At 58.5% G+C, this 10,000-nt stretch overlaps 6 non-coding genes across 6 annotated transcripts in view; all 6 read right to left on the bottom strand.

Annotated features, from left to right (window-relative positions):
• Positions 1 to 6,502: 6,502 nt before the first annotated feature.
• On the bottom strand, positions 6,503 to 6,575 carry TRNAF-GAA (transfer RNA phenylalanine (anticodon GAA)). Its single transcript has one exon. It is a non-coding gene; the product is annotated as a tRNA-Phe (tRNA).
• Positions 6,576 to 7,085: 510 nt separating this feature from the next.
• TRNAF-GAA (transfer RNA phenylalanine (anticodon GAA)) lies at positions 7,086 to 7,158 on the bottom strand. Its single transcript has one exon. It is a non-coding gene; the product is annotated as a tRNA-Phe (tRNA).
• Positions 7,159 to 7,668: 510 nt separating this feature from the next.
• TRNAF-GAA (transfer RNA phenylalanine (anticodon GAA)) lies at positions 7,669 to 7,741 on the bottom strand. Its single transcript has one exon. It is a non-coding gene; the product is annotated as a tRNA-Phe (tRNA).
• Positions 7,742 to 8,832: 1,091 nt separating this feature from the next.
• On the bottom strand, positions 8,833 to 8,905 carry TRNAF-GAA (transfer RNA phenylalanine (anticodon GAA)). The gene has a single exon. It is a non-coding gene; the product is annotated as a tRNA-Phe (tRNA).
• Positions 8,906 to 9,415: 510 nt separating this feature from the next.
• TRNAF-GAA (transfer RNA phenylalanine (anticodon GAA)) lies at positions 9,416 to 9,488 on the bottom strand. The gene has a single exon. It is a non-coding gene; the product is annotated as a tRNA-Phe (tRNA).
• Positions 9,489 to 9,997: 509 nt separating this feature from the next.
• TRNAF-GAA (transfer RNA phenylalanine (anticodon GAA)) overlaps positions 9,998 to 10,000 on the bottom strand; it is a 73-nt gene continuing 70 nt past the window's right edge. Inside the window, exon 1 of the tRNA in view lies at positions 9,998 to 10,000. This exon is cut by the window's right edge and continues 70 nt beyond it. This is a non-coding gene — a tRNA (tRNA-Phe).

Genomic DNA, 10,000 nt, shown 5'->3' with positions numbered 1-10,000 from the left:
GGGGCCCCGACCGGGCCCCTGGACCCAGCCGGGGCTCCCAGGCCCGGAGGCACAGGGGAAGCCTCCCCGGGCCCGCCGGACCCCGTCCCGGGCACCCTGCCCCGCGGCAGGACCCAGGACGGAGCCCGGGGTGGGGAGGCCACCCTCCCCGGGGCCCTCAGGGGCCCCGGATGGAGCTCCTGAACACAGACAAGCAAGGGGAGGCTCCCCGGGCACATCGGAACCCCTTTCCGGGCCCTTGGCAGTGCGGCAGGCTGGGAGACAGGGCCCAGGGCCTGAGCACCCGACCCGGGGCCCGCCCGGGCCCCTGGACCCAGCCGGGGCTCCCAAGCCCGGAGGCGCATGGGACGCCTCCCCGGTCCCTCCGGACCCCGTCCCGGGCACCCTGCCACGCAGCAGGACCAAGGACAGAGCCCGGGGTGGGGAGGCCGCCCTCCCCGGGCCCTCAGGGGCCCTAGCCACTGCTCCTGAACCCAGCCAAGCAAGGGGAGGCTCCCCGGGCACATTGGAACCCCTTCCCGGGCCCTTGGCCGTGCGGCAGGCTGGGAGACAGGGCCCAGGGCCGGAGCACCCGACCCGGGGCCCGCCCGGGCCCCTGGACCCAGCCGGGGCTCCCAAGCCCGGAGGCGCATGGGACGCCTCCCCGGTCCCTCCGGACCCCGTCCCGGGCACCCTGCCACGCAGCAGGACCAAGGACAGAGCCCGGGGTGGGGAGGCCGCCCTCCCCGGGCCCTCAGGGGCCCTAGCCACTGCTCCTGAACCCAGCCAAGCAAGGGGAGGCTCCCCGGGCACATCGGAACCCCTTCCCGGGCCCTTGGCAGTGCGGCAGGCTGGGAGACAGGGCCCAGGGCCGGAGCACCCGACCCGGGGCCCGGCCGGGCCCCTGGACGCAGCCGGGGCTCCCAAGCCCGGAGGTGCATGGGACGCCTCCCCGGTCCCTCCGGACCCCGTCCCGGGCACCCTGCCACGCAGCAGGACCAAGGACAGAGCCCGGGGTGGGGAGGCCGCCCTCCCCGGGCCCTCAGGGGCCCTAGCCACTGCTCCTGAACCCAGCCAAGCAAGGGGAGGCTCCCCGGGCACATCGGAACCCCTTCCCAGGCCCTTGGCAGTGCGGCAGGCTGGGAGACAGGGCCCAGGGCCGGAGCACCCGACCCGGGGCCCGGCCGGGCCCCTGGACCCAGCCGGGGCTCCCAAGCCCGGAGGCGCATGGGACGCCTCCCCGGACCCATGGAGCCCGTCCTGGGCATTGAGCCATGCCGTTGGCCTGGAGACGGGTGCCCCGGACACCCGGGGGAGGTCTGTCTGGGACACATGGAGCCCGTCCTGGGCATTGAACCATGCCGTTGGCCTGGAGAAGGGAGCCCCGGACGCCCGGGGGAGGACTGCCCGGTACCCGTGGAGCCCTTCCCGGGTACTTTGCAACGCCGTTGGCCTCCTGGAGATGGGTGCCCCGAACGCCCGGGGGGGTGGGCTGCCCGGGACCCGTGGAGCCCGTCCTGGGCACTCTGACCTGCTGTTGGCCCGGGGGAGGGACCCCAGACGACCGGGACCCGTGGAGCCCGTCCTTGGCACTCTGACAAGCCGTTGGCCCGGGGAAGGGAGCCCCAGACGACCGGGACCTGTGGAGCCCGTCCTGGGCACTCCTGTATGCCGTTGGCCCGGGGAAGGGAGCCCCGGACGTCCGGGACCCGTGGAGCCCGTCCTGGGCACTCCTGTATGCCGTTGGCCCGGGGAAGGGAGCCCCGGACGTCCGGGACCCGTGGAGCCCGCCCTGGGCACTCTGAAATGCTTTGGCCCGGGGAAGGGAGCCCCGGACACCCGGGGGGGAGGACTGCCCGGGACCCGTGGAACTCGTCCTGGGCACTCTGACATGCCGCTGGCCCGGGGAAGGGTGCCCCGGACGCCCGGGGCCCGTGGAGCCCGTCCTGGGCACTCTGACAAGCCGTTGGCCCGGGGAAGGGAGACCTGGACGCCCGGAACCCGTGGAGCCCGTCCTGGGCACTCTGAAATGCTTTGGCCCGGGGAAGGGAGCCCCGGACGCCCGGGGGGGAGGACTGCCCGGGACCCGTGGAACTGGTCCTGGGCACTCTGACATGCCGCTGGCCCGGGGAAGGGTGCCCCGGATGACCGGGGCCCGTGGAGCCCGTCCTGGGCACTCTGACATGCCGCTGGCCCGGGGAAGGGAGCCCCGGACGCCCGGGGCCCGTGGAGCCCGTCCCGGGCACTCTGCCATGCCGTCAGCCTGGATGGAGCCCCGGACGCCCGGGGGGGCGAAGGCCCGGGACGCATGGAGCCTGTCCCGGGCACTCTGCCATGCCGTCGGCCTGGATGGAGCACCGGACGCCCGGGGGACGACTGCCCAAGAGCCATGGAGCCCGTCCTGGGCAATTTGGCATGCAGTTGGCCTGGAGGAAGGAAGCTCCGGGTGGCCTAGGGAGGTGTTGCCCAGGCATATCCCATTTGGTCCCCATGGCAGAGAACCACCAACCCTGGAGGGGTGTCCGGGCATACCCTGCCCCATAGTAATCCGGAGGCAAATTACCCCCCTTTCTTGCAATCTGTGCACGCGAGGTGACAGAGGGGACCCAAGGCGTGAAAGAACCCGACCTCATGGAGCCCTCGCTGGGATCCGGGAGGCGAATGGCACCTCATTAAGACTTCCAGGGAAGTTCGGCCATCTGGTCCCCCCCATAGGAAAGCGTTGCGGGCGACCAGATGCCCGAGGGGATCCGGGCGACCAGATGGCCGAGGGAATCCGGGCGACCAGATGGCTGGGCATGGAGGTGAAGCCGCCTGGACTCTTCCCCACCCCGTCCCCGTCCCGGGACGAATGCCCGGGACGCATGGAGCCCGTCCTGGCCACTTGACGTCCCGTCCTGGGCATTGAACCATGCCGTCGGCCTGGAGAAGGGAGCCCCCGGACGCCCGGGGGAGGACTGCCCGGTACCCGTGGAGCCCTTCCCGGGTACTTTGCAACGCCGTTGGCCTCCTGGAGATGGGTGCCCCAGATGCCCGGGGGTGGGCTGCCCGGGACCCATGGAGCCCGTCCTGGGTACTTTGCCAATGCCGTTGGCCTCATGGAGATGGGTGCCCCGGACGCCCGGGGGAGGACTGCCCGGTACCCGTGGAGTCCTTTCCGGGTACTTTGCAACGCCGTTGGCCTCCTGGAGATATGTGCCCCGAACGCCCGGGGGGAGGGCTGTCCGGGGCCCATGGAGCCCGTCCTGGGCACTGTGACATGCCGTCGGCCTGGAGGTGGGAGCCCCGGACGCCCGGGGGAAGGCTGCCCGGGACCCGTGGAGCCCTTCCCGGGTACTTTGCCATCCCGTTGGCCTCCTGGAGATGGGTGCCCCGGACGCCCGGGGGAGGTCTGTCCGGGGCCCATGGAGCCCGTCCTGGGCAGTGTGACATGCCGTCGGCCTAAAGGTGGGAGCCCCGGACGCCCGGGGGAAGGCTGCCCGGGACCCATGGAGCCCTTCCCGGGTACTTTGCCATCCCGTTGGCCTCATGGAGATGGGTGCCCCGGACGCCCAGGGGAGGTCTGTCCGGGACACGTGGAGCCCGTCCTGGGCATTGAGCCATGCCGTTGGCCCGGAGAATGGAGCCCCCAGATGCCCGGGGGAGGTGTTGCCCAGGCATATCTCATCTGGTCCCCCGGGCAGAGAACCACCAGCCCTGGAGAGGTGTCCGGGCGTACCCTGCCCCTAGTAATCCGGAGGGAAATTACCCCCCTTTCTTGCAATCCGTGCACGCGAGGTGACAGAGGGGACCCAAGGCGTAAAAGAACCCGACCTCATGGAGCCCTAGCTGGGATCCAGGAGCCGAATGGCACCTCATCGGGACTTCCAGGGAAGCCCGGCCATCTGGTCGCCCCATTGGAAAGCATCGCGGGCGACCAGAGGGCCGGGATCGAAAGGACTCCCAGCTCCCCATCCATCCCAAGCCTTCGCGGTAGGGTTCCTGACTGCCTGCCCACGCAAGGCAGGGCTCTTGGACCCCGGCTGGGCCTCAGGCGCAGGTTGGACCACCGGAGCTCTAGGGCCCGGACGACCTGGGGGAGGAATGCCCGGGACCCGTGGAGCCCGTCCTGGGTACTTTGACATGCCGTCGGCCTGGAGGTGGGTGCCCCGGACGCCCCGGGGGAAGCTGCCCGGGACCCATGGAGCCCGTCCTGGGTACTTTGACATTCCGTCGGCCTGGAGGTGGGAGCCCCGGACGCCCGGGGGGAGGTCTGCCCGGGACCCACGGAGCCCGTCCTGGGTACTTTGCCAATGCCGTTGGCCTCATGGAGATGGGTGCCCCGGACGCCCGGGGGACGAATGCCCGGGACGCATGGAGCCCGTCCTGGGCACTTTTCCATGCCTTCGGCCTGGAGCCCCCAGACACCCAGGGGAGGACCACCGTGAAAACCATGGACCCGACCCGGGCACTCTGCCATACCGTCAGCCTAGATGGAGCCCTGGACGCCCAGGGGACGAATGCCCGGGACGCATGGAGCCCGTCCTGGGCACTTTTCAATGCCGTCAGCCTGGATGGAGCCCCGGACGCCCGGGGGACGACTGCCCAGGAGCCATGGAGCCCGTCCTGGGCAATTTGACATGCAGTTGGCCTGGAGGAAGGAAGCCCCGGGTGGCCTAGGGAGGTGTTGCCCAGGCATAGCCCATCTGGTCCCCATGGCAGAGAACCACCAGCCTCGGAGGGGTGTCCGGGCGTACCCTTATCCCTAGTAATCCGGAGGAAAATTACCCCCTTTTCTTGTAATCTGTGCACGCGAGGTGACAGAGGGGACCCAAGGCGCGAATGTACCCAACCTCCTGGAGCCCTCGCTGGGATCCGGGCGGCGAATGGCACCTCATCGGGACTTCCAGGGAAGTTCGGCCATCTGGTCGCCCCATAGGAAAGCGTTGCGGGCGACCAGATGCCCGAGGGGATCCGGGCGACCAGATGGCCGAGGGAATCTGGGCGATCAGATGGCTGGACACGGAAGTGAAGCCGCCTGGACTCTCCCGACCCTGTCCCCGTCCCCGTGCCCGTGCCCGGGACGCATGGAGCCCGTCCTGGGCACTTTTCCATGCCTTCGGCCTGGAGCCCCCAGACACCCAGGGGAGGACCACCGTGAAAGCCATGGAGCCCGACCCGGGCACTCTGCCATGCCGTCGGCCTGGATGGAGCCCCGGACGCCCGGGGGACAAATGCCCGGGACGCATGGAGCCCGTCCTGGGCACTTTTCCATGCCTTCGGCCTGGAGCGCCCCGACACCCTGGGGAGGACCACCCTGGAAACCATGGAGCCCGACCCGGGCACTCTGCCATGCCGTCGGCCTGGATGGAGCCCCGGACGCCCGGGGGACAAATGCCCGGGACGCATGGAGCCCATCCTGGGTACTTTTCCATGCCGTCGGCCAGGAGCCCCCTGACACCCAGGGGAGGACCACCGTGAAAACCATGGAGCCCGACCCGGGCACTCTGCCATACCGTCAGCCTGGATGTAGCCCCGGACGCCCGGGGGACGAATGCCCGGGACGCATGGAGCCCGTCCCGGGCACTCTGCCATGCCGTCCCGACAAATTCGTACGGACTCCTAACCTTACGACACGGATCGGAATCGAGCCCTCTCTGACCCAGCAGTTTCAGGCGCCCGGGGGACGAATGCCCGGGACGCATGGAGCCCGACCCGGGCACACTGCCTTGCCGCCGGCCTGGATGGAGCCCCGGACGCCCGGGGGACGAATGCCCGGGACGCATGGAGCCCGTCCTGGGCACTCTGCCATGCCGTCGGCCTGGATGGAGCCCCGGACGCCCGGGGGACGACTGCCCAAGAGCCATGGAGCCCATCCCGGGCACTCTGCCATGCCGTCCCGACAAATTCGTACGGACTCCTAACCTTCCGACACGGATCGGAATCGAGCCCTTTCTGACCCAGCAGATTTCAGGTTGATTTGCTATATACTTTACGTACGATTTTATGGGGGCCGATTCCGATCCGGTACGTAAAAGCAAATACGACCGACATGTCGGACAACCACGTACACCCAGGGGATAGGACTGCCCGGGTCACATGGACCCCGTCCTGGGCACTCTGATCTGCCGCCGGCGCCGGGGATCGAACCGTGATCACCAGATGGGGATATCCCAAAAATCTGGCATGGATACGGCCCGCCAGGACAGGTTTGGGCACCCCTGGACTAGCACTATATTACCCAGACGTATGTGGCCTGAGTAGGTAAGCAACGTCATCTGACTACTGACATCTGTGTTCAAGGGGAAGTTGAAGGTAAGGCAGACAAGAGTTTACATTACAAAAAAGCATGAAATGGGAAACATTCATAGTCTAACCTGAAGGCAAGAAATGTGGAAGCAAGTTTAGAAGGAGGACACAAAGCAAAGTCTATGTTAAATTGCTTGTGTTGTATATCAGTTGGAAAAAATTTGATGAATAGAGAAAAAAGTACTGCAGCAGATTCCAAGACCTCTTTTGTCAGAAGCAAGCAACCTCTCAACTGTGCCGAAACCCGGGATTGAACCAGGGACCTTCAGATCTTCAGTCTAACGCTCTCCCAACTGAGCTATTTCGGCCTGCTGCTAGCTGAGGTCTTCATACTTTGATTTGAACCATTCAACAAACTAGATGCATGACCTGGATATTTACCCTTATATGTTAGAGATATGTTTTAAGGAGTCCTGTATCATTCAGCAGTTAACTTGTGCAATGGGTAAATAGCGTTTTTGGGATCCGGGTTAGGTAGCGTTTTTTTAACTCTGAATGGACTAGCACTATATTACCCAGACGTATGTGGCCTGAGTAGGTAAGCAACGTCATCTGACCACTGACATCTGTGTTCAAGGGGAAGTTGAAGGTAATGCAGACAAGAGTTTACATTACAAAAAAGCCTGAAATGGGAAACATTCATAGTCTAACCTGAAGGCAAGAAATGTGGAAGCAAGATTAGAAGGAGGACACAAATCAAAGTCTATGTTAAATTGCTTGTGTTGTATATCAGTTGGAAAGAATTTGATGAATAGAGAAAAAAGTACTACAGCTGATTCAAAGACCTATTTTGTTAGAAGAAAGGAACCTCTCAACTGTGCCGAAACCCGGGATTGAACCAGGGACCTTCAGATCTTCAGTCTAACGCTCTCCCAACTGAGCTATTTCGGCCTGCTGCTAGCTGTGGTCTTCATACTTTGATTTGAACCATTCAACAAACTAGATGCATAACCTGGATATTTACACTTATATGTTAGAGATATGTTTTAAGGAGTCCTGTATCATTCAGCAGTTAACTTGTGCAATGGGTAAATAGCGTTTTTGGGATCCGGGTTAGGTAACGTTTTTTTAACTCTGAATGGACTAGCACTATATTGCCCAGACGTATGTGGCCTGAGAAGGTAAGCAATGTCATCTGACTACTGACATCTGTGTTCAAGGGGAAGTTGAAGGTAATGCAGACAAGAGTTTACATTACAAAAAAGCATGAAATGGGAAACATTCATAGTCTAACCTGAAGGCAAGAAATGTGGAAGCAAGTTTAGAAGGAGGACACAAAGCAAAGTCTATGTTAAATTGCTTGTGTTGTATATCAGTTAGAAAAAATTTGATGAATAGTGAAAAAAGTACTACAGCTGATTCTAAGACCTATTTTGTTAGAAGCAAGCAACCTCTCAACTGTGCCGAAACCCGGGATTGAACCAGGGACCTTTAGATCTTCAGTCTAACGCTCTCCCAACTGAGCTATTTCGGCCTGCTGCTAGTTGTGGTCTTCATACTTTGATTTGAACCATTCAACAAACTAGATGCATGACCTGGATGTTTACCCTTATATGTTAGAGATATGTTTTAAGGAGTCCTGTATCATTCAGCAGTTAACTTGTGCAATGGGTAAATAGAGTTTTGGGATCCGGGTTAGGTAGCGTTTTTTAACTCTGAATGGACTAGCACTATATTACCCAGACGTATGTGGCCTGAGTAGGTAAGCGACGTCATCTGACTACTGACATCTGTGTTCAAGGGGAAGTTGAAGGTAAGGCAGACAAGAGTTTACATTACAAAAAAGCATGAAATGGGAAACATTCATAGTCTAACCTGAAGGCAAGAAATGTGGAAGCAAGTTTAGAAGGAGGACACAAAGCAAAGTCTATGTTAAATTGCTTGTGTTGTATATCAGTTGGAAAAAATTTGATGAATAGAGAAAAAAGTACTGCAGCAGATTCCAAGACCTCTTTTGTCAGAAGCAAGCAACCTCTCAACTATGCCGACACCCGGGATTGAACCAGCGACCTTCAGATCTTCAGTCTAATGCTCTCCCAACTGAGCTATTTCGGCCTGCTGCTAGCTGAGTTCTTCATACTTTGATTTGAACCATTCAACAAACTAGATGCATGACCTGGATATTTACCCTTATATGTTAGAGATATGTTTTAAGGAGTCCTGTATCATTCAGCAGTTAACTTGTGCAATGGGTAAATAGCGTTTTTGGGATCCGGGTTAGGTAGCGTTTTTTTAACTCTGAATGGACTAGCACTATATTACCCAGACGTATGTGGCCTGAGTAGGTAAGCAACGTCATCTGACCACTGACATCTGTGTTCAAGGGGAAGTTGAAGGTAATGCAGACAAGAGTTTACATTACAAAAAAGCCTGAAATGGGAAACATTCATAGTCTAACCTGAAGGCAAGAAATGTGGAAGCAAGTTTAGAAGGAGGACACAAATCAAAGTCTATGTTAAATTGCTTGTGTTGTATATCAGTTGGAAAGAATTTGATGAATAGAGAAAAAAGTACTACAGCTGATTCCAAGACCTATTTTGTTAGAAGAAAGGAACCTCTCAACTGTGCCGAAACCCGGGATTGAACCAGGGACCTTTAGATCTTCAGTCTAGCGCTCTCCCAACTGAGCTATTTCGGCCTGCTGCTAGCTGTGGTCTTCATACTTTGATTTGAACCATTCAACAAATTAGATGCATGACCTGGATATTTACACTTATATGTTAGAGATATGTTTTAAGGAGTCCTGTATCATTCAGCAGTTAACTTGTGCAATGGGTAAATAGCGTTTTTGGGATCCGGGTTAGGTAACGTTTTTTTAACTCTGAATGGACTAGCACTATATTACCCAGACGTATGTGGCCTGAGAAGGTAAGCAATGTCATCTGACTACTGACATCTGTGTTCAAGGGGAAGTTGAAGGTAATGCAGACAAGAGTTTACATTACAAAAAAGCATGAAATGGGAAACATTCATAGTCTAACCTGAAGGCAAGAAATGTGGAAGCAAGTTTAGAAGGAGGACACAAAGCAAAGTCTATGTTAAATTGCTTGTGTTGTATATCAGTTAGAAAAAATTTGATGAATAGTGAAAAAAGTACTATAGCTGATTCCAAGACCTATTTAGTTAGAAGCAAAGAACCTCTCAACTGTGCCGAAACCCGGGATTGAACCAGGGACCTTTAGATCTTCAGTCTAACGCTCTCCCAACTGAGCTATTTCGGCCTGCTGCTAGCTGTGGTCTTCATACTTTGATTTGAACCATTCAACAAACTAGATGCATGACCTGGATGTTTACCCTTATATGTTAGAGATATGTTTTAAGGAGTCCTGTATCATTCAGCAGTTAACTTGTGCAATGGGTAAATAGAGTTTTGGGATCCGGGTTAGGTAGCGTTTTTTTAACTCTGAATGAACTAGCACTATATTACCCAGACGTATGTGGCCTGAGTAGGTAAGCAACGTCATCTGACTACTGACATCTGTGTTCAAGGGGAAGTTGAAGGTAAGGCAGACAAGAGTTTACATTACAAAAAAGCATGAAATGGGAAACATTCATAGTCTAACCTGAAGGCAAGAAATGTGGAAGCAAGTTTAGAAGGAGGACACAAAGCAAAGTGTATGTTAAATTGCTTGTGTTGTATATCAGTTGGAAAAAATTTGATGAATAGAGAAAAAAGTACTGCAGCAGATTCCAAGACCTCTTTTGTCAGAAGCAAGCAACCTCTCAACTGTGC

The sequence above is a fragment of the Lissotriton helveticus genome, chromosome 8 (assembly GCF_964261635.1).
Source record: "Lissotriton helveticus chromosome 8, aLisHel1.1, whole genome shotgun sequence".
In the NCBI taxonomy this organism is placed as follows: Eukaryota; Metazoa; Chordata; class Amphibia; order Caudata; family Salamandridae; genus Lissotriton; species Lissotriton helveticus.
Note: the sequence above shows the minus strand (reverse complement) of the source record. Positions and strands in the feature narration are given on the sequence as shown.